This window comes from Anabrus simplex, chromosome 10 (genome assembly GCF_040414725.1).
Source record: "Anabrus simplex isolate iqAnaSimp1 chromosome 10, ASM4041472v1, whole genome shotgun sequence".
In the NCBI taxonomy this organism is placed as follows: Eukaryota; Metazoa; Arthropoda; class Insecta; order Orthoptera; family Tettigoniidae; genus Anabrus; species Anabrus simplex.
The window spans coordinates 114,389,165-114,413,670 of record NC_090274.1 but is presented as its reverse complement, the minus strand read 5'-3'; the positions used below and the strand labels follow the sequence as shown (position 1 = coordinate 114,413,670).

At 41.2% G+C, this 24,506-nt stretch overlaps 1 protein-coding gene across 10 annotated transcripts in view; it reads right to left on the bottom strand.

Moving 5' to 3' along the window:
* capt (adenylyl cyclase-associated protein 1) overlaps positions 1-24,506 on the bottom strand; it is an 861,909-nt gene that overhangs the window by 442,367 nt on the left and 395,036 nt on the right. The window contains exon 1 of one of the 10 annotated variants that reach the window (XR_010861165.2): positions 16,047-16,303. The exons of the other annotated variants lie outside the window; for them this stretch is intronic. The gene's annotated coding sequence lies outside the window, so the exon portion shown is untranslated. Of the gene's footprint in view, positions 1-16,046; positions 16,304-24,506 lie in introns of those variants that run through there. 10 annotated transcript variants of the gene reach the window in all.

The window sequence follows — 24,506 nt, the reverse complement described above, 5'->3', positions numbered from 1 at the left end:
TTTACCTACTTAGGAAGTAAAATCACTCCAGATGGAAAAAGTTCAGTCGACATAAAGAGCAGAATTTCCCAAGCAAAAATTGCTTTTTACAAGAAAAGGATACTACTTACATCAAGGAATTTAAATGTGGGGACCAAGAAGAGTTTTATTAAGTGCTATGTCTGGAGTGTGGCCTTGTATGGTTCAGAAACGTGGACTATTAGTGCACGTGATAAGAAACGTTTGGAAGCATTTGAGATGTGGTGCTGGAGGAGGATGGAAAAGATCTCATGGACAGAAAAACTCACCAATGAAGAAGTTCTTCGACGAATAAGTGAAAAAAGAACCTTTTTAGCAACAATAAGAAAAAGAAGAGACCAGTTAATTGGCCATCTCTATAGGCACAATGGATTCATAGTCAATGTCATAGAAGGAAAGATTCAAGGTAAAAGAGGAAGAGGACGACCTAGACTGCAATATACAAGACAGATCAGAGATGACGTAGGAACAGGCTCATGTGTGGAAATGAAGAGATTAGCGGATTACAGAGAAGAGTGGAGAAGACGAATTGCTGCCAACCGATCTTAGGATTGAGAATTAAGAAGAAGAGAGAGCATTACAGCCTGATACTGAAAGCCCAGATGAATGCAAATAACTACACACAAATATGTCTGCAAATACAATGATTCACCTGCTTGTGATATCGTGAAAGGGAGCTCACGCCTACTGAACGCTTTGCTCAAGCTGCTTGACACGCCTGAGTGCATATCGCTTGCTCGCTTTCAAATAACAATCGGTATAAAATACAGAAATCATTGTACGTTTTCGGTATACAACGATTTGAAACAAAAATACTTCAGACCTTTCTGATGAACTCATTCTCGATTTCGGAAGACCACCCAGTATCAAACGGACAAACTTTTACAAAAACAATAACTTTTTGCCAAAGTGTGTAAAGTAATTAAACTTCAGAAATATATTTATAATAGTACATTCCATAATTCACCTACATTTCATGAAAATCGAACAGTGCGTTTTCATGTAATGGTACTGGAAAGTTGTTGTTTACACACAAAAGAACGGACAAGAAAATAAGTACTTTTTGCATTCCGCCTAATATAAATTTATCAAGAAACATAATACATATATGCAAATACCACCAAAGAACGCAGAATAAAACAAGCTTTACGATGGTGAGATTATATTTTAGATTGGAGGTCTGATTCAAATTTCATTACCGTTTAAACTCGATCGCAATACTTTCTGTGCCGACAGTAGAATACTATTCAAGGAACAGTTTGTCAGAGTTTGTAGCTTCGCAATAACTACACCACCAGGACGACTCTTCCATCCAGGCGGCGTCCCATCCTCGAAGACCATTTATTTGAAAATCTGACATTTCTAAAGTGGTATTAAGACATGCGTGTTTTATAGGAATATTAATAAAGTTCTAATGTTTAATATTATGTCAAAATTGTCACTATGGATCGGGAACTCTCATTTTGAATACGAAAGCAGACTTCTAGGCTCAAAACCAATACAGACTCGCAAAACAAACAGTCCAACTCTATGACAACGGGAGTGAAGTCAAGAGAGACCATGGGAAATATAAAAACCGACCATAAATCATCAGGAGCCACACAAGAGCGAGATCTTCAGATTAATGGCAAGTTGAACGACCAGTACACATTGGACCGAACAGAGAAAAGCAGCTTACAGTGGTGGTGGTGGTGATTTTAGTTTTAAGAGGAAGTTCAACTAGGTAATAATCCTCTCTGAACAAATTAAGTGGAAAAGAAATTTAAAACAAAACAAAACAAAACAAAACAAAACAAAACAAAATGATTTACTCAATGAAGGAATTTCGAAACAGCAGAACAATGAAAGAAATATACGCAAAATTAAAAATAAAAGTATTTTGGGGGCTTGTTCTCAACTAAAAACAATCACCTTAGTCTTAGCTAACAACCCATCTACTAATTACCACGTCCCAACTGTAATGCCAACTATCAGCGAATGACGACTAATTCTGAGTTAGTTTTGTAGAAAGAACAAAGAATGCGTTAGCGGTACTTCAACAGATTAACAACACTCTTACAATAACTAGTTAAAATCGAACCCGAGACTTGGGATTGAAAGCTGGTGCCTCTACCTCGCATCCAGCTACGCGCCGATTAAGCTAAGCATTCGTAGATTCGGAAATTAACCTAGCCCAGTCTCGGCGTTGGATTCTCTTCCGGGCCGTTCGGGTGGAGGTGATTGTTGTAACATCTGAATGATGGTATTACCTAACGAGCAAGTGAGAAAATGGCAGAGGCACTTGAATGCGAAAGACGCACACACAAAATAGCGTTCAGTCTTCGTCAGTCGGAACGGAAGAGTGGGGACTACACAGATAAACAAGCAGATGAAATGTACCTTTTATCCACATAGATCGCAATGTGTCCGTGACGACAAAAAGTGCCCGGCCCAGCCATAACAGTAGTCCGTTGATACATAGAGACGTGTTCAAGGTGTTACCCCCACGCAACCGACACTGGATCGTAAGAATAAGACTTATAAAAATAGTAGCAGAGCATAGATGAGATAACGGACGATATGAGAGTCCTCGCCAATTCCTTGTGACCACTTTATTTATATCCACATTCTTCTCACCGCCTGACGTCTCGATCATATCTACACACCAACTGCAACCTTCTTTCCTCTTGTACATCTGACATCATCGAGTGGGGAAGAGTGGCTCAGACGGCAGAGCGGAGAGATGAACGAGTCAGCGTTTATCTGAATAGTTTGGGGCGATGAGCGACCTTATTTGACACGTAGTGAGGGACGATAATCTCTAATAATTGGAGCCCGGCAGGCTTTCATTTGTTTCGAATTGTAGATTTCAAGAGATCAGACCCTTCGGGCACAGAGCTGTATGTTGGCTAGGGGGCTCAGAACACACAAACATGCCTGGACTACTTGATTTAGGGTCGGTATTATAATAGAGGTTTAAACTGCTGGTTATGTTTAAACTTTAATTTATCTGTCAGTCGCATCTCAGTCTATCTAGAGATTTGTTATTGCCACTCATCTACCGTTTAAGGTGCAGTTTAAGAATACATAACAGTACAACATGGCAGAACAAATGGATCTCTAGGATATTTTCGAGGTGTTTAAAGACGTGGTTCAAATTATTGAACGGCCACGCCCAATGGAACGCTACTTTCATAGAGGGAATGAATGAGTTTTTAAACAGACTCCGTAACACTTTCAGGAAATTCGGAGCAGGAATAACATATGCAACGCAAAGATAAGAATGCAAAAATGACGTTTTTGAACTGTTAATGTCAAGAGCGTACATTTTGGAAAACAAAGTAACAAAGCAACGCTTGCATTTGTATTACTTCTAATAGATAATAAACATACACCGTGTCACTGCCTTAATGGACAGTCACCATACACCACGGCAGCTGTAAGAGAACAGTAACAGTTCGAAAGTTCTCGTAGCACACATCAACAGTTAAGCAACATTAATCACGGTCGCACCGTGGATGGATACCACATGTTCACTTGTGCTAGGTATGGCGAATTTACTCGTCTACTGGCAGTCATTACTTACTCTGGTAATGACAAGTTTTTTCGTCTGGTACATTCAGAAACTGTTCTGTTCTCTAATGCATGGGATCTCATTATGTTGTGAAAAGTAGTCTGATGATCGTTTTACATAAATGTCAGTAGTTTCCATATTTGATGTGCAATGCAGTGTGAAAATATTGTTGTTTTACATGACTACTGCATTTACTGTACTTCAGTTTGTAATGGTCCATGCTTTAAGGCTTACCACTGTAAATATAGAGTCGTTGAAAAATGTATTTCTATATACCAAACTTACGAGTTCTTTATGTACAGCTTTTACAGTTTTTTTGATATTGCTAATGTAGAATTTTACAGGATAGGAGAGTAGTTTCTCTGGGTCAGAATCAGTCTCATATTGAATTATAATTTGAATCGTGAAAAAATCAAAATAGATAGGATTAGCTGAAGAGTTACTTTGTCACCTGTACCAAGGTACCGTATGGTGCATGAGAAATTAACTTTTTTTTCAGTCAAAGTACATTTTTCAGTGTAAACCTCCCGGTTAAGATGATAAAAGACAAACGAACAGCACCGGGTCCGGAAATTTGACCCTCCCTTCCGAGGGGTAAACAGAAAACAATACTCGACGCAATGCACAAGTTCGATGTTAGCGACAACATTCTGTCTTCTCTAAATCCCCAAACTTTCACCCGAAGTCACGCCAGACTACAGCTTAGTAAAAATCAATCAAATAACAACACTGAGAAGGCGTTATCACAAAGTCTCTGCGCAAAGTGGCGGATTTAACATTTCTAGGTATGTGCTCTCCGAAAACGAATAGTCAAGTACCACACATTAAGGTGCACTGTACAAGTACGCTAAACTACGAGTATCTAGGTATATTCTCTTTGTTTTAAACAAGTTGTTTTACGTCACACCGACACAGATACGTCTTATGGCGACGATGGGATAGGAAAGGGCTAGGAGTCGAATGGTATCGGCCGTGGCCTTAATTAAGGTACATCCCCCGAAAATATGGTAAACCATGTTCAGGGCTGCCGGCAGTGGGGGTTCGAACCCACCATCTCCCGGATGCAAGCTCACAGCTGCGCACCCCTAACCGCACGGCTAACTCACCCGGTGATTTCGAAAAAAAAAAAAGGAAAAGCAGCAAAGACAACTAACCTGCAATGACATTATGATAATATGAGTTTCATGTTCACAACAGTTAACTTACAGGGGTTAGACAAGGCTGTAATTTTGCATCCTCCTCCTCCTTTCGAATAAACCTGCTTCAGACCACGCTTGTTCAACCTTTGTTCAGTACTGCCTCATCTTCCGGTGTAGCTCTGACTAGGGAGTTCATTTCTTCTTCGGTGATAGTTTTCTGAAAACCACGGACTTTCTTTAGGATTTGTCTCATAGTCTGTCAGTTCCAGTTCTATCTCCGAAAGCCACGTTGTGGGGACCACCAGAAGGCGAGCAAGTGGTTGGTCCAGTCTGAGGGGAGACAATCTTGCCACATGAACACCCCTCTATCGCGAAGTAGAGGTCTTACACCTCCGGTATTTCCCATCGTCCGGTATCGGGCCTAGGCTCTTTTCGAGAATTCTTTTCTCCGTCCTCCAGTTTTTTAACCAAGCCTTTTCTGTTTAGTGACAGAATCTTTCACCCTTATTAGTCACCGTTTCCATTGATCACTCACAAAAGATAGGATACCCAATCGAACCAAAGTAAGCAAGCTTGTTTTACGCGACTGTAGATGCTTGATGCTTGTTGTTTAAAGGGGCCTAACATCTAGGTCATCAGCCCCTAATGGTACGAAATGAGACGTAATGAAATGACAAATTAAAAAACCCAAAATCCTCCACTGACCACAATTCAAAACGTGACGATGGACGGACGGACGGACGGACGGATGGATGGATGGATGGATGGATGGAATTTTAAAACGATCAGTGGAACCGACCCACAGTGCCTCACATGCACAGAAGCTGGCCTAAAATAGTATTACTGACCAAGAGACTGCTTCTATAGCACGATACTGAATCGATGATGCTTGTAGTCGAAAGGGGTCCAAAATCCAAGTCATCGGCCCCTCATAATGGTACTTATCGCTAGAAAAGTAGAACCATGGTATTTTTCATGCTGCGGTACTAATCAAAAGTAGCGTAGACTCGCGGTATTCCACATATTATGGTACTACTCACAGGTAATGAAATTCGCACATGTATTACAGACCTACTGTGTTTCGCACATTGCGGCGCCATTGACAGGCAACGCAAACCTATGGTGTTCATCACCTAAGTGTACTAACCACAGGGACTCTTACTATCCCGAGGTGTTCCTCATATAGTGGGTACTAACCATACGCAAGCCAGAACCATAGGTTCCGTCATCCCATGGTGTCGCTCATATAGTGCTACTAATCACAGGTACTGTGAAAGCCGTCACGCTCTCGTTTGCTACTAATCACAAGGAGTTTCATGGTTCTAATAGAATCATCCCTTGGTCGCCCCTTTTAGTCGCCTCTTACGACAGGCAGGGGATACCGTGGGTGTGTTCTTCGTCTGCGTCCCCCACCCACAGGGGTTTGTGTGTTTGGTCCGCGAGAGGTATTTCGCGACTGTAGACATCGTGATTGTGGTCACAGGACATCCGAACCGCAGGGACATGACTTTTCATTATGGCCAGTGCAGCCTTCTGCATACAGTATACAGCAAAAAAAAAAAAAATTAAAAATAAAAAAAAATAGTAAGATTAAAATAAAACACATCGGATACATTGCGAACAAGTGGAACTATGCTAATGTTTGTAGACGCCCCACTACCAAGCCTGTGTGACGCAAGAAACAAAGGGCGAGTACAAACAATGTAAACCGCTAAGAAATGCACAGTCATTAAAACGCGCCCGGCTTGTGAACGCAATTACAGTAGTTCTAATAGCGCCGGACATACTTCAGTTCCACTACCCGCAATACTGTCGAGAACAGGCGCAGCTATGCACCTAACAAACTTTCCACACGGTAACATTCATAGATTTGGAAATTCCACATCTGCAAGGAGCTTAAAACCGACTTCCTGCCAGCCAGTAACCGAAAGTTCGAAGATACTGTAAACTGGTTAATGTTTTCTCTGCATTCTCACGAGGGAGTTAGCTCTCGCAATTCAGTTTTGGATTATAAAAAAGATTTGTAGATTACACATACTCAAAAAAGTTTGTACAATTCTCAATTGCGTTAGAAGTTACAATAATTTATTTGATGTTGAGCTCACAAGGCGACCACACGTCTACCATCAAAATTGCACTCCGTCAAGACACAGCTAACATGTCAGATTCAGAAAATACAGTATGCCTGCTATGCTCTACATAGGCCACATCCAATGTCACGCGATGAAGTTAACGGAGCGATATTTGGAGTCACTGGTAATGTACAAAAGCCGTAGACGGAGTTTAAAAAAGTGGTTCAAATTGGTTACAAGGCGCGGCCTAACCACGAAACGTCTTCCTCCCGCAGGCAGCTGCTTGACGTACTCGAGACATTCCGTAATAGACCCGAGAGCAGATGAGCCTCCCTTTCTTTCGTAACATTTAATCTAATATATAAAATACGAGTTTTGTTTGTACATTGCTCAGAATTTAAATATATTTGTATTTCTGTATCGGTAGTACCCACAGTAACAAGGAAATGCACTTCTTAATTTTCCGTAAATTTCGAGTGTATGTATGTATGTATGTATGTATGTATGTATGTATGTATGTATGTATGTATGTATGCGCATCACGAGAAGACGGCTGAAGAGAATTTAATGAAATTCGGTATGTAAAGTCGGGGAATAAGTCACTGCAATCTAGGCCATAAATAATTTCATTCACGCTGAGTGAAATGGTAGTTTAGGGGAAGGCCTAAAATTCTCAAGTATTTATGTTATTACTGGTCCTATCGATAAATACTGCATAGTATTAAATTTCCGATCATTTATGTCTTTTAATAGGTGGTACGGTAAAAATGTATAACAGCGATATTCATGAATTTGTATTTTTATTGCTAACTCCAGATCAGCGCCGAGTCACGAGAAAACGGATAAACAGATATACAAAGTCGGGGAATAAGGAACTACAGTGTACACTATACATAATTTTATAAGATGCCCTAATATCACAGAGTCGGACGAAAACTAAATGTGAAGTCCTACAATGCAAGAAGCTCAAAAAATTGATCACCAAGAATATTACCTTGACCATTGTCTTTTGTGATGTGCTTTGGTCTTCTGCTGCCACTCATCTCCGATATATGGGATTACTGCTGCGTACAGAGTATAACAGCGTGCCGGAATATTGGCAGAAGTAGCTGTGGAGTTAGATCCCTCTTCTTTAGCCTGCCATTCCTTTCCTCTGGTTCATACATTTTCTGATAATTCTGGTGCGTAACATCATAGCATTCCAGTTATTCAATCCCTATTCGGAGGCACCGATTGGAATGAGCAGTGTACATATTTAGCGGAATAGTGACAGAGGAGTGTTCGTGGCTGTCTGCTTCCTGGTCATTCCAGCACTGTTGAATCGGAAGCGTTAAAAGAAAGAAAATGTGCGGTTTTCATTTGATCGAGTATTTTACTATAACAACATTGCCTTTAATCGCCCACTGACGTCAATGTAATGATCTATGATGACTTCAGTTGGGAAAACCACAAAGACGGTCTTTCTGAGAATTCCGTAGCGAAGCACGGGTACATCAGCTAGTATTCTAAATAAAGTAAAATATTTCACAAGACCGATGTGCCTGATGTTCCACATGTGCGTCCACAAAATTTACAATGAATGACGATATTTTGGAATGTATTACTGAAACAACTGTGAACTGAATGCAGTGCACTTGCAAGTTACAACAACTAAGAAACATTCAAACCAAATGCCGCCTGGCAATATCTTATGCCTAGCCACGGAATATTTTCGTCCAGCTTTGTCTTGCTCTGCTTTAAGTCGACACCAGTCTATATTTCAGGAACAAAGGGGTTCACAAAAATATTCCTATAGTAACAAAGACCAAAGAATTACGAAGTGCGGGTACACATCTACGGTCTCTCCCTATTGCACACATTACGTTCAAACCCCCGTTAGTGCTATATTTTTGCAGTTCACTGAGGTGCTAAAGCGGATTGAAAATTACGTCGTCCTTAACAATGTTCCCTCCATACCATCGACGGGTGATTCAATTTTACTGCTAAAGTGTAAGCTCACCGGACAAAAAATTAGTCACCGAAGTGCGCATGCACAGATGGGTCGTTAAGCCTCTTCCGAGTTCCGTGCTCAATCTCACGCGCACTGACTCTGCGTAAGCATAAGGCAGTAGCGATCAGTGAGACATTAATGTTTCAATCGGACAGTGTAGGTCAACATGGGTAGATGTAAGGATGTGACAGTGGCAGAAAGGGGAAATGGTTTCTTCCGCCATGCCCATGGCCGCACGGTGCGTGAAGTTGCTGGATGTGTTGGTGTTTCACAGTGGACTGTTCAACGTGTCTACAAGCAATGGTGTACAACACGTGGCCACGAAACACGTCGGAATTCTGGTCGGAAATAGAGAGAAACCGGAGACACGTTTCACAGCTTGTGACTTAAAATCACTTTCAAAATCGACAGTCAGTGAATGAAACTCCTTCCCAACCTGTTAGCGAGAGAACATTGCGACGGGAACTGCATGCAATGAACATTTAGAGTCTGTCACCTCGCAAGAGCCCATTGCTCACACAGGCACAAAAAGGTGCGCGTCTTCGATGGGCTAGAAATCATCGAACGTGGACAGTAGCTGCTGGCGGAACGTGATGTGGTCTGACAAATTACGTTTTTGTCTGTATTCCAATGATGGACGTCGTCGAGTGCACCGAAGGCAAACGAAGCATTTCATCCTGGATGTGTGCAAGTTCAGGTTGGGGATGTGTTTCGTATTATGGATTGGGCCCGCTCACTCAGGTGACCACTAACATGTTTATTTAAACATTCTGGATGTTCTGGACTTTCAGTCAACATCTGCATGGTGAGTATGCTATCGATACTCCTATTTTTTAAGATGACGGCAGCAAAGTGACTGGTTTTATCACATAACGACTGACACCTCTTACCCCATTGAAAATCTGTGGAACATGTTGGAACAGCGGGCAAAACGCCGAACTCAGCATCCCCGCAATTTGGTGGAATCGTGCGATCAAATCCTCAGCGAATCTAGGCGGTTATCATGTGAAGAGGCGGAGTTACACGGTATTAAATGAGGCTTGTACTGATATCTCCAGAGGCGACTCTTTTTGTCCGCTGAGCTTACAATACACCACAAGACTTAGATACTCCCGGAATAAGTAATGGATATGACTTCATCGTAAGACCAGAGAGGTGTCAGGCTCCACTCTACAGGGCATTTGACCTTGCAAAGTTGCGTGATTTGAAAGACTGCCGGGAGCACCTACTGAGATCCGCATAGTCTTATACAAAGAGCTATCAACAACTCTGTGAGTGAACATGTTCTTCATTATTGACAACCTGCACATCGATCTACTGTACCTCAACTACAACTGAACTACAATCGCAAATGCAGTAACTACTGAACACTGAAGCTCATAAGGTTTACTATTTTTTTTTTTTACTCCAGAGATATATATATATATATAGATTGCAAGCTTAATAACGTACGCGATGGAAAAATAAAAGGAGCAAGAGCCGATAAGAGAACAATAAAGCTGGTGAACCCATTCTTCAATACCTCAAACACGATATTAATTTTCTTAATATTTTAGCACCAGTCGGCGAGCTAGAAAACCCGTCTAAAAGCCAACCAGTCTCTAACGAAGCAATACCTACGGCACTGACAAAATCTCGGTACCTGTCAGATATAACTAATTTGCCAATTAAAACAAACCGAAAACATAATACGATACAGTCAATGAGGGAAACAAATTAAATTACAGGTCTGCAAGACAGTAATTAAAGCCAATGTAATTGAATTTCCGCCTCCTGTCGGAAGGAAACATGGTAGAGTGGCAGAGGGAGAAGGAAAGTTCATTCCGCATTCCATGTCATACGATATCGCTATGCAAACCATTTTTCGTGACACATTCCATACTACTCGTCAATAAATAGCTACATCGTTGCGGCCTGCGGTTCAGGGTGCCACGGGTTCGATTCTCTGCCAGGCGGCGGTTTCAACTGGGTCAGCTTTACTCCTCTGGGTCGGGAACTGAGTGTTTATATCAATGCACAAAACACCACCAACAGTCATAGAAACACATATCCCCCACACAGGGAGAGCATCAGGCCGCAGAAATGGGCCAAGTTCACACGTTGCAAAAAAAAAAAATCATACCGACAAATCCCCGCCCCCTAGTGTGATAGAAAAATAAAATGTTGCCCAATAGAGTTCTAGGTTTATTAGTTTATTCAACGAGTCTTAGTCGCTCGCACGCAAATGAATACAGAATGAAATATTTATTAACATTCCAACGACTATCAGAGCGCCGATATCTTTCCTTAAACGTGTCAATAAATCTATTCACAACTCAATACGAACACCCTATGCTGTTATAATGTCTTATTCAGTTACACGATGTTAGTTCTGTCAAATTACAAACAGAAAAGTTAAACACCTAAAAAGGAGGCAGACGGGCAATAAAGGTGGCCGATGTTTCCTGGCCTAACAGACGAGTGCGTTTTAGCGAACGCTTCCGAAAACACACATTCTTATTTTTTTTAATTTGTTTACATGTTGGTTTACGTCGCACCGACACAGAAAGGTCTTAAGGCGACGATGGGATAGGACAAAGCTGTGATTGGGAAGGAATCGACCGTGGGCTTAAGATACAGCCCAGCATTTGCCTGATGTGAAAATGAGAAACCACGAAAAACCGACAGCAGGGTTGGAACCCACTATCTCCCGAATGCAAGCTCCCGAACGACCAACTCGCTAGGCGAAACGATATTACAACTTGTAGAATACGAGCCCATCCTTCCCGTATTTCGATTTCAATTGCGTGTATTCATGTTATTCGCTATCCACTTGCTCGGGATTTTATCCTACGCCATCACGGCCACCGTCAGTTGGTCCCATACTTCGCTCTGGACTTGGATGTCTATGTTTGTTGTCGCTATAGACGTTCGGTATTGCAGTTCCAAGTGTGTGTATTTATTTGATTAATTAATTGAGGACGCGCTACAAGACTGGTTTGTTTGTGTTGCTGAATTCTGTACAATGGCAGGTGAGTAACACGCCGCAATCATCTGTAATTTTCACGGCCCGCATAATGTCTTCGGTTTTCACCTCATATGAAAGATTAGTAAACGAGAGCCTGCGTAGCTCAGTCGGTTCCGTGGTTCAAATCCCTGTCATTCCATGTGAGATTTGTGCTGGACAAAGCGGAGGCGGGACAGGTTTTTCTCCGGGTACTCCGGTTTTCTCCTATCATCTTTAATTCCAGCAAAACTCTCAAATATGTTATCTGTCAGTCATTAATCATTGACCCAGAGGAGTGCAACAGACTTCGGCAGTCGGCACAATTCCTATCCTCGCCGCTAGATGGGGCTTCATTCATTCCATTCCTGACCCGGTCGATAGACTGGAAAAAGGCTGTGGATTTTAAAAAAATGAAAGATTAGAAAACAGGCGTCGAAAATAGATTAACTTCCACTTTTGTCTGCCTGTTTGCTTGGTATGACATCCCTGGAAATCGAATGAACATGATTTCTAAACACTTCACGTATACTGGCACCATACCAGGAAATGTCAATTTTCTCCGTTAATCTATATATATAAAATATAAGAGTTTTGTCTGTACATTGCTCAGAATTTGAAAATAATGGTATTTCTGTATCGGTCATGTCCATAGTAACAAGAAAATGCACTTTTCACTTTTCCGTAATTTCTGTCTGTATGTACACGCATCACGAGAAAACGGTTGAAGAGAATTTAATGAAAATCGGTATGTGAAGTCGGGGGATGAGCCTCTACAATCTAGGCTATAAATTATTTTACTCACGCTGAGTGAAATGGTAGTTTAGGGGAAGGCCTAAAATTGAATTCTCAACTATTTATGTTATTAGTAGTCCTATCTTGATGAAACTCGGTATGCAAAGTCAGGAAATAAGTCGCTATAGTCTAGGCTGTAAATTATTTTATTTGATGGTTAGACTCGGTTTCTAACGATTTAAAGATAAGAGGTATAGAACTAAATGAAGCCACAACACTAGTTGCAAATCGAGGATTGTGGCGGCGTTTAGTAAATTCACAGAGGCTTGCAGACTGAACGCTGATAGGCATAACAGTCTATAATGATAATGTATGTATGTATGTATGTATGTATGTATGAGTGAAATGGTAGTTTAGGGGAAGGCCTAAAATGTAATTCTCTAATATTTCTTATTAGAGGTGTAATCGATGAATGCTACATAACTAAGGTTATATAGTATTAAATTTCCTATTATTCATGTCGTATACATTGTTACCGTACTGGCTATGATCACAAAGATATTCATGAATTTGGATTTTTGTTACTAAGTCCATATCAGCGCCGAGTAACGAGAAAATGGGTAAACAGTATTTAATGAAAATCGGTATGTAAAGTCGGAGAATAAGAAACTACAGTTTACGGTATAAAATATTTTACAAATCACAGAGTCGAAAGAAAACTAAATGTTTAAGCCTACAATATAGAAAGCTCATAACATTGATCAACAATAACATTACATTGACCGTTGTTTGTAGTGATGTGCTTTGTGTCTTCTGTTGCCCCTCATCTCCGGTAGATAGGATTACTGCTGCGTACAGAGTATTTTTTATTTGATTTACGTCGCACCGACATAGATAGGTTTTATGGCGACGATGGGATAGGAAAGGGCTAGGAGTGTCTTAGGCCTTAATTAAGGTACAGGCCCAGCATTTGACTGGTGTGAAAGTGGGGAAACCACGGAATACCATCTTCAGCGCTGCCGACAATGGGGTTCGAATCCACTATCTCTCGGATGCAAGCTCACAGCTGCGCACCGCTAACCACACGGTCAACTCGCCCAGTCTTACAGAGTGTAACAGCCTGCCTGAATATTGATGGGAAGTAGCTGGGGAGTTAGATAACTTTCTTCTTTAGCATGCCATTCCCCTGGTTTATAAATTTTCTGATACTACTGGTACGTAACACACTGGATCATCATAGCATTCGAGCTATTCAATCCCTACTCTGAGGCACTGATTGGAATGAACAGTGTGCATATTTAGCGAAATAATGGCAGATGAGTGTTCATGGCAATCTGCGGCCTGGTCATCCCAGCTCTAGAACTTTGGACTATTAGATGGCACCGCAATCTAACCGCAGCACTGTTCGTTAAAAGTGATAAAACGTGCGGCTTTCCATTTGATCGAGTATTTTATAGGATAGCATTGCTTTTAATCGCTACATTCATACTTACGTTTTTGTAATGACCTATGTTTATTTCAGTTAGGAAAACCTCAAAGTCAGTCTTTCTGAGAATCCCGTAGCGAAGCACGGGTACATCAGCTCGTGTTAGCTGTATAAAATCAGAATTCTGACCTTTCATGTACCATGCAATTTTACAGTACAACGAAGTATAACGTACATATTCACTTTTATTACATTGTTCAAAAATTACCGAATATCTCCGGAAATATTATTTCTATCTCTACAGAGAATAATAAAAGGTACAAGAAATAACATTTCTGATCATGTAAGTCTCATGTACATTTGCTGTACGGGCTAATGATAACCCAGATATTCCACGAATTTAGATTTTTAATGCAGAGTTCATCAACAGCGGGAATCGCTCCACGGCAAGAGTTACGCCATGGGTTACCTGTGATTGCTGTCCTCCTCCTAAGCGGACCCTGCACCACTGCGGGACTAAACGCTAGGAAAGAAGTCATCCTCCTCCTGTGTATTCATGACGATGAACACCGAAACGAGAAGGAAAACATGAAGAAGAAGAAGAAGAAGAAGAATGACGAAAGGAGAAGAAAATGAAAGATTCCCCTGATCTTGAATGCGGGAATATCACTGATCCGCAAGAAATCCAAATGTGATGCGAGTGTTCTAGGACCATCATCTTTCTGTATTTACAAATAACTTGCCTGACATTATACAGCGACTGGATTGTTCAATTACTGGACTGAAATGTAGCAGATTAGCAACGTGTAAGTGAACCGATCGACTCTAAAGTAAGACGGGAGTGAATATTAATAAAAAAATAAATACCTTTCGTTCTTCAACACAAACGTGGCAATATTTGATAACTTATTACTGAAATCTTAACAAGAAGAGAATCTTCAAACTAACCGAGAGGAACAGTAACTAAATATCCGAATATGCATTCTTCGTAATAAGAAGCAAATGGTGTGGCAAAGAACTGCCCCGTACATTGTCTATTGAAGGTGGTATTGGAGAAATGAACAGACTTGTGGAACTCCGAAGATGGCACTAACACTTAAATTACAAACAGTGCAAGATCCTTACTCTGAACAATTTCATATCAGCAAGAGGTTTTTGTTGCAGTAATCAGAATATTAAGTTTAGTGCCCTTACAGGAAGACTATTTGAACGAATAGGCCTACACATGTGAATAGCCAGGAAAGAGATTAAAAGTAGAATGAATCCTCTTTACTTGGATTAAATAGATTATTTACATACAAATTAAAGCATGTCACATACACGTGTAAAAACGGGGTATCGAATTGTGACTAAGAGAAATCTTATAACTTTCGGTACATGGTGAGGATATGATTACGCGTAAGTATATATATTCGTTGGAAACATCTCGATTTCTGCTTATATATTGGTCGTGCGGTCTATCAGCTAACCAGCAGTTCCCGCGACCCCGCCTTCATTAGGTCTGTGTGGTAATAATAATGAACTAATAATAACTAACCCCTCTCCTCGGCCTCTAGATAAATTCTCGTGTCCAAGATCGCTGTGTTCCCAAAACCGATACTTCTCAAGACTCAAGGGTCGCTTAAGTACGTGCCTGAATATCGGCTGGGGAGTTAGATCTCTCTTCTTTAGCTTGCCATTACTCTCTTTCCTACTTTTAAAAGCTCCACTCAAGCTGATTCCTCTACTAATATCATTCCACGCTAACTCACCACTGACAGCTCGAAACATACCATATGGCCGAGCACCTCACCTCCTTACGCTCAAGTCTTCCCAGCCCAAAGTTTGCAACGTTTTCTTTGTCGGAAATCACCCAGAACAAATCGACCTGCTTTGCTCTGTATCTTTTCCAATTCTCGTATCAAGTATTCCTGGTGTGTGGTCACATATACTGGAACCATACTCTAGTTGGGGTCTTACCAGAGACTTATACGCCCTCTCCTTTACATCCTTACTACAAACCCTAAATACTCGCATAGACGATCATTTCTTATAACAACACCTGGGTACTTACAATGCTCCCCGCAGTGGCGGCGATTAGAGCCAAAACACAGACAAGCATTTCCAACTGGAGAAAGCATATGAACTTACTTTGTATAGAAGTGAGAGAGGACTTGCAGTTCCCATACAAGCTAGTATAGCCTATTGAAATAAGTTGAGTGGTTCACAAACACACAATGTTGTGGGAGATCCAAGTCCCACCTGGTAAACTATCACTAGCGATACTGTTCAGCTGATGTGGCGGCGCAGGGACCGCGACAAGTTACTACACCACATGACACAGCAGTTCACAAAGCCCACAATGTAGGCCACAATCACACAGACGATCACACGGAGGAAGGCCCCCATTCAGCCGCACTTTCTGGAGTGGAGCGCACGGGGCAATCACTGAGTATTTTAAGACGAGCGCTTCTCCTACGCTCAATGGCCAGCCGGTCACGAGGGATACGGAGACACGCCCTGTTCATATTCACAAACACATCACTGGTACCACACCAAATTTAATTCAACATAAGGTGGCCCAGATGAAGTGTTACAAGCTAGATAACACCGACCGCATCATCTTTAAAATGTTTCTGGTGGAAGGGGCCTTCCAAACTAAGATATAGGTAATAATTCGCAATCGTATCCTTTAATAAACTATGCAACTTATATTGAAACATTTTCTGAAGTGATTTGTTCAGCACTTACTGTGTTTTTATTCAAGTATACAGTAGTGAAAAAAAGTACTGATAATGACAACGACGATGTTTGTTGGTTTAAAGGGGCCTAACAACTAGGTCATCGGCCTCTAATGGTACGAGGTGCAACAAAATGACACGATAATTAAATTTATCCACCGACTAGAATCTGAAACGGATGATGAAAGAATGACCATGCATCCAAATCAATCAGTGAATCCAATTCACGATTCCTTATTTTCAGAGATTATGCTTGTCCAAAGGGTTCCAAAATCCAGGTCACCGGCCCTTCACAAAGCAGAACCAGTGTTCCACGCAGACTCAGTGTTTCTCGCATGGTGGTACTAATCACAGGTAATGTAGACCCACGATATGTCACACACAATGATACCACTCACAGGTAACAGGTGTTCCGCACGTAAGGGTAGTCTACTACTCGCAAGCAACGCAGATCCATGGGGTTGCTCACATAGTGACACTACTCTGAGGTAACGCAGACTCACATAGTGACACTACTCTGAGGTAACGCAGACTCATTTTGAGCACAGGGGAAACGACACATTCCAGTGCAGCGTACGGCACCTTTTCTCGCATGGACATTACTCCGCGCAGCCGACGTCCCCCAAGCCCGCCTCGGTGGGATACACACGATCGTCATAACCACAGAAAACGCCCAGACCCGTGGTGTTCCTTGCGTAATGGTACTAATCACACGTAGTCTCATCGTTCAAATTTCATCATCCCTTGGTCGCCCCTTTTAGCGGCCTCTTACGACAGGCAGGGGATACCGTGGGCGTATTCTTCGTCTGCGTCCCCACCCACAGGCGGTGTTTATGTAAACGTAACGTGTAATATTTGTACTGTTTATATTGTTAATCAACGCTCGGACACGAAATAATAATAATAATAATAATAATAATAATAATAATAATAATAATAATATTCGCTTTACGTCGCACTAACTACTATTACGGTTTTCGGAGACGCCGAGGTGCCGGAATTTTTCCCACAGGAGTTCTTTTACGTGCCAGTAAATCTATCGACACGAGCCTGACGTATTTCAGCACCTTCAAATACCACCGGACTGAGCCCGGATCGAACCTGCCAAGTTTGAGTCAGAAAACCAGCGCCTCAACCGTCTGAGCCACTCAGCCCGGCGCCCGAAAATCTCTTTGTGAGAGGTCTACACGCGAACGCCTATGATAAGAATGGTAAAGCTGCTGCTGTACTGATATGTGGCCAATTCACGTGTATTTATCTGTGGATTTCTACAGCGCGCAGAATATTTATAGCATTTTCGTAATTCACTTTTGACTTCACCTTTAAGCGATTCTTGTTCTTAACACTTCAATACTTACGCTTCAGCCATTTGAATCATGACACATCTTTCATTAAACACTGTCCATGCAATTCGATCATTTCCCATGCATTCATCAAGTACTAAAATCGTATTAACTTCTACATCAAAAACTGCCATATTTCTAAATAATCAACATGACTAACTACCGTACTTATATTGATAATTTAGGCGACTTTGAAACGAGAATAATGATGCCCTGTCGTTCGATAGTTTGCTTTCCCGGAAGTTCACGAAGTATACTAACCTAATATAAACACCGTCAACAGTTCATTTTTGACACACACAAAAAGTGTTTATTAAAAGTTCCTTAGTTTACTGAGGGGAGCCATAATATTAAAAAGTGGTATTACTACTGTTCCATTTAAAGTTATGATGTCCTCCCCTCCTCCCCCAGAGCCCCATAATGGACGTTGGGAAAATATTGCCCATATCACAGTTTGGCAGGCTCGTTCGACCAATGAAAATCCACAACCTGTTTCCAGTCAGTGACCGGGTCAGGAATGGGATGAATGAAGCCCCATCTAGCGGCGAGGATAGGAATTGTGCCGGCTGCCGAAACCTGTCGCACTCCTCTGGAAGATGCAATGAAATTATATTGAGAGCGTTGCTAGAATGAAAGATGACGGGAAAAACCGGAGTACCCGGAGAAAAACCTGTCCCACCTCCGCTTTGTCCAACACAAAGTCTCACATGGAGTGACCGGGATTTGAACCACGGAACCCAGCGGTGAAGGCCGGTGCTCTGCCGCCTGAGCCACGGAGGCATCCTTCGGCCAATAACATTTGGAACACACAGCGTTCGGTTTTATTTATTCATTTACGATATATTCGCTTGCAACACTAGATCCGCGCCACCCAGTGTATATAGAAGATTTCAATTAAAATTCATGAATAATTCAAGCTTTCCACACAGTCCTCGACTTTCTTATACCATACCAGAACAGCCATATCTGGAAAAGAACGAGGGAAAGCTGTATATGGTAGGACAGCATCGTGCTGCTGCTGGAAACGGAACTGCATTCGTTGCGAAGCTTAAGAAAATTTTCAAGCTCTTCACTACCTGAGGGTATGTTTCTTCAATAATCTTCTAGACAGCGAAATTCTAATTTTGGTAACTAGAAAAATCCACTCCACGTGCAGTTCCTTGACGAAATGGGACGTTCTACTTGCTACTGAAAAGCTTGGAAGGTGGAACATGGGAACACCTGATAAAATATCCGCCATTAATTGCAGACAGCCTTCGCGCTGAGCATGTGTCGCTGTTGCGCCATGCACAGAGGTTCCATTGTTTTCGCCACATTCTACTGCTATTGCAACGCGTGGAATCGTTTTGAAGTACGGTGTGCGATATCGTTTAAATTCAATTATTCTTTTTATTTTCTTGAGCCTTCAGGTTCATAAACATCTGCGAAGAACCGACATTTGATCCTCAATACACCCTGAAAAACCGAACCGTGTAGAAATCGTTTCTAACTCATCGTTGTTGCAAATTTTAAGCCGTTCTATCACTTCCGCTCGCATATATTTATTCCAGGCAATATCTATGTAAAAACTCCCACAAAGATTTATATCCGATGCATATAAGATACCTGGCAAGATACCCGTGCTTCGCTTCAGTATTATACTGAAATTTATAATTGAATGCTTAAAGTTTTATATATAATCCACCGAAATTCGCGACCTGACTCGTTTTCTGAGAGATTACGGAAAAGTTCCTTCCATTTTTCAATCTTTCTTTCCAGCAATGGATTTCGTACTTCCCGGGCTAGGTCCAGGTATTCCGCCCGGTCAGTTGGGTCCCTAAATCTTTGCCAGCTTTTCCTATAAACATTTTTAATATGGATCAAATCCTTGAGGAGATCCGGTGTGGTGTCGTCTTGGGTGCCTTGGCGGTTCTGAACCAGCGGCCGGACTGGATTCATAGTCATTACCCGGCCAGGACCCGCTTCCAGCGCGGGCCGCACATTTGGACGGTCCAGAACATTATTATTATTATTATTATTATTATTATTATTATTATTGATGTTCTGGACCAAGCAGCAAGACGCAAGACCGCTACTTGGTGATATACTTCCGTGCATTATTGACATTATAGAGGTGAACAATTGCACGGTCAAATCATTCCTATCGCTTATTTCAAATGTGTTAAAATTTTTATTTATACGCCAGAAGAATCTACTGTAATCTAAGTTCTCCAAAGGAAATTATGGCTCTTGAAAACGAACCCCGGTATATGATCAGAATCAAGTACATTATGAACAGTAAAATCTATTGGTTTCAACTCATTTTTCTCCCCACCACCTCAACGGTTGATTTACCCCCTTCCCCCAAAACAAGAAGGCGTGTTTCTTTATGTTTAAAGGAAATTCCAAATACCAATGTTCACGTCTGTTACCTTCAGTTTTGAGATATAAGTATCCCCATAAAAAGAATTCATTTTTTCACTTCCTTTCACACTTCCCCCCCCCCCCCCGTTAAGCTTCAGTTTCTGAGATATGTGTCATAAAAGGAATTCAACTCCTTTTCGCCCCCAACCCAAGATGATTTTCCCCCAAAAATGCTTTTTTCGTTTTTAAAGGAAATCCAAACCAATTTTCACGTCTGTAATAACTTTAGTTTTTATTAGATGTAAGTATCCTCATACAATTAATTAAATTAATTTTTCAATTCTTTCACCCCCCTTCATTGGATTTTCCGAAATAAGGGAATACGTGTTCTGTAACATCTTTCGTTTTTGAGGTAATAGTATCTTCATACAAATAATTCAACTAATTTTTCAATTGTCACCCCCCCCCTTTTAAGTGGATTACCGAAAGCAAAAAATACGTATTTCTTTATTTTTAAAGGATATTCCAAATTGCAATTTTCACGTGTGTAACATCTTCAGTTTTTAAGATATCAGTATCGTAATAAAAAGAATTCAACCCCAATTTCAGTAATTTTTACCCCCACCAAAGCGGTTTTTCCGAAAACAAAAAATACATGGTTCCTTATTTTTTAATAGAGATTACAAAGACCATCTTTCACTTCTGTAACGTGTTAAGTTTTTGAGATATACTGTAGACATGCTCATTTTAAAACGTAACCCCCCTTTTTAGTTCCCCTTAAGTGGAGTTTCCGAAAAGAAATCACCTGTGTTTCTTTACTTTTACAGGAGATTCCAATACCAATTTTTACGTCTGTAACATTTTACGTTTCTGAGATACACTATAGATATAGTCTTTCTAAAAATTCACCCCATTTGTCACTCCTGTTTAACCCCCATTAATTGGATTTTCCAAAAACAAAAATACGCGTTTCTTTAATTTTTAAAGGAGATTCCAAATACCAATTTTCAGGTCTGTAATGTCTTCAGATTCTGAGATATATCATCATTAAAGGCATTCAACCCCTTTTTCACCTCTCCTAGTGGGATTTTCCGAAGACAAAAAATACGCGTTTGTTTATTTTAAAAGGAAATTCTAAATACCAATGTTTACATTTGTAAACTTTTATCAAGTTTTGAGATATGGATACACTCATTTTAAGAATTCACCCCCCTTTTCACCCCATTAGCAACGGAATATCCAAAAATGCTCCCTTAGCGAGACCTACATTGCAATATAAATATATCTTCAAAATTTCATTTCTTTATGTCCAGTAGTTTTGGCTCGGCGATGATGGATCAGTCAGTCAGTCAGTCAGTCAGTGCATGTTCTTTTATATATACAGATAAGAGCACCCGAAGGAGGTCCTTTAATACTCGCCATCGTATGTCTTGGTTTCTCCTGTGTATGGTGAGAAGCTCAACTTCAACGTTTCTGGGAACAGAACACAACCTTTACACATTTCTTTTGCGGTTATAATGGAAGGCATTGCTCTTCACATTCGACTTAATAACTATGAGGTCCTTCAGTTTGTCGTAACTAATTCAGTATAACATAAATTTAGAAAACACCAGAAAAAAACATTTGTTAACAGATTATACCGGAAAGATACCATTCTTTAAAATCAGAACGACATGCTTCGTTCTTGAAAGATCACTATTAATAGTCTTGTCTATCCAGCCACAGTCATCTGTCCTCAGCTCCCAGTTTCATTTTATAGTAGGAACCACCAGAACACCATCAGATTATATGAAATCAAATTTTAAATTTAAATTTATTTATTTATTTATTTATTTATTTAGAGTTGGTGAAGCCTCCGTGACTCAGACGGCAGCACGCCGGCCTCTCACCGCTGGGTTCCGTGGTTCAAATCCCGGTCACTCCATGTGAGATTTGTGCTGGACAAAGCGAAGGCGGAACAGGTTTTTCTCCGGGTACTCCGGTTTTCCCTGTCATCTTTCATTCCAGAAACACTCTCCTCTAACATTTTATCTGTCAGTCATTCATCATTGCCCCAGAGGAGTGCGACAGACTTCGGCAGTCAGCAATTTCTTATCCTTCCCGCTAGATGGGGGCTTCATTCATTCCTGACCCAGTCGAATGACTGGAAACAGGCTGCGGATTTTCATTAAGAGTGTGTGAATACTAAGTAATAAACAACATTTATGTTCAAATTCTATTCATACCCTTCTAGTAACTGAATGTCAAAACTTGTCTTAATGAGGTGCTCCAGCAATACATTTACTTCTATTTCGAATCGTTTACGTCTGATCCAAATAACGGAGAGCTAATTACATCAACGGCGATCGTCGCCAAGGTAACCAACTGACTGACGATGGTGGTGGTCATTGTCGTGATTGTTTTGGTCATCAGCCGATAAGCGAGCAAGACGATAATGACGATGACAAGGAAAACGTGAAGAAGTCATGAAAATAGGAGGAAATTGAAGACACTTCTGACCTCGTATGTTCTAACATACAAACGCTGTTATGATACATCAAAACGTGTTCCGCGAACTTCTCATTAAGAGTATGGGGAAGTCACACTTGAATGACATTCCCACTAAGCCAATCGGGAATCGAACACCACCCATCCCTGTGGAGTGTAACGTCTCTCTGGCTGTCAGTACGTGCCCCTCAACCTAACCCTTGATATAGTTTTATAAATGTGTACATAAGGATTGGTATATTTTGATACAGAACACACCATTAGTTTAAACTAATATGATAAAACACATGAAAATCGAAGAAGTAATAATATAGAATACAATACTCCAGTCCCCGAGTCGCGCATGACCTGAAACTGGGAGAGAGCATGCATTTATTGCAATCCCAACTTCAGAATTGCCTCCCCCCCCCCCCCGCTAAATATCACCGCGGGCCTTGTGAGATTCCCCCCTCCGCGGCTCATGCAGTCGGTGCCTGGCTATGATTATGGCTTAATCTAACTTTTATCTACAAGCTTGTGAGCATCTCGCTTCTTGAGTAGCGTCGTATCGACTCTAGAGAGACTGGATATGGGTCTACTTGTGCACCATGCGACTGTTTGAAGAATGCGACATAAGCTTGGGCCCATCTTACGATGTCAGAATGCGCTCACATTCCTGCATCCTATACACTTTCCTAGAACTTATTTTATAGCTCTGGAAAGACAGGAAAATCACAAAGATTGTTCAGTTGACAGGAAGAGGAAAGACATTAGAAACGCAGGTGTATAGTGTTGTGTCCTACGAATATCTCGGAGAGCATACCGTACTAACGCATCAGTTCTTCAAGAGCTCATCGTCAAGGGTAGGCTAATGAAAAGTGATCCTCTGAAAGATAATTTGGACTCATCTCTAGGCGAATGGGAGCAATGAAGAAGTCGATTTAACGACAAGTACAAACGAACGCGAGGCTCAGGAACGTAGATCATGGGGGAAACTTTCAAGTTCTACACGACACATCAGTTTTCTAGACAGTAACTAGATGCAGTACCGGGACAATCATACAGAATGTGCGAAGTTAACTCTCCGGCTACTTTCAGTCAATATTCGGGCAAGCTGTTTTATTCGGGACGCAGCACTATTCCCATCTATCGGAGATGGGCGGCAGCAGAAGAGCCAAATCACACCACAACGATACTCAATACAATGTTACCGTTGATCAGTTTTATGAGCTTTCGATACTGTAGGCCACAGTTAAGTTTTCTTCCGACTCTAGGATATTAGAGCATCTAATGTAAAGGCAGCCCTTCCTCCTTTTCATGACTCCATCTTGTCTTATTCTTCAAGCGATCACCTCTTTACAATTTCTCTCATTTTTAGAATCATATTCCGGTGGCGAAAAGTGCTAGTATCCTCTGTTACCAGTGGTAGCATTCTGAAAATATAAAATTTGCAAGTTGCTTTACGTCGCACCGACACAGACAGGTCTTATGGCAACGATGGGACAGAAAGGAGCTAGGAGTGGGAAGGACGCGTGAAAGTGGGAAACCACGGAAAACCGTTTTCAGGGCTGCCGACAGTGGGGTTCGAACCTACTATCTCCCGAATACTGGATACTGGCCGCACTTAAGCGACTGCAGCTATCGAGCTCGGTCTTGTCATGTTACCACAATGCAAAGTGGTAACGAATTCTTAAAACGTTTGTGCTGAGCAATTCTGT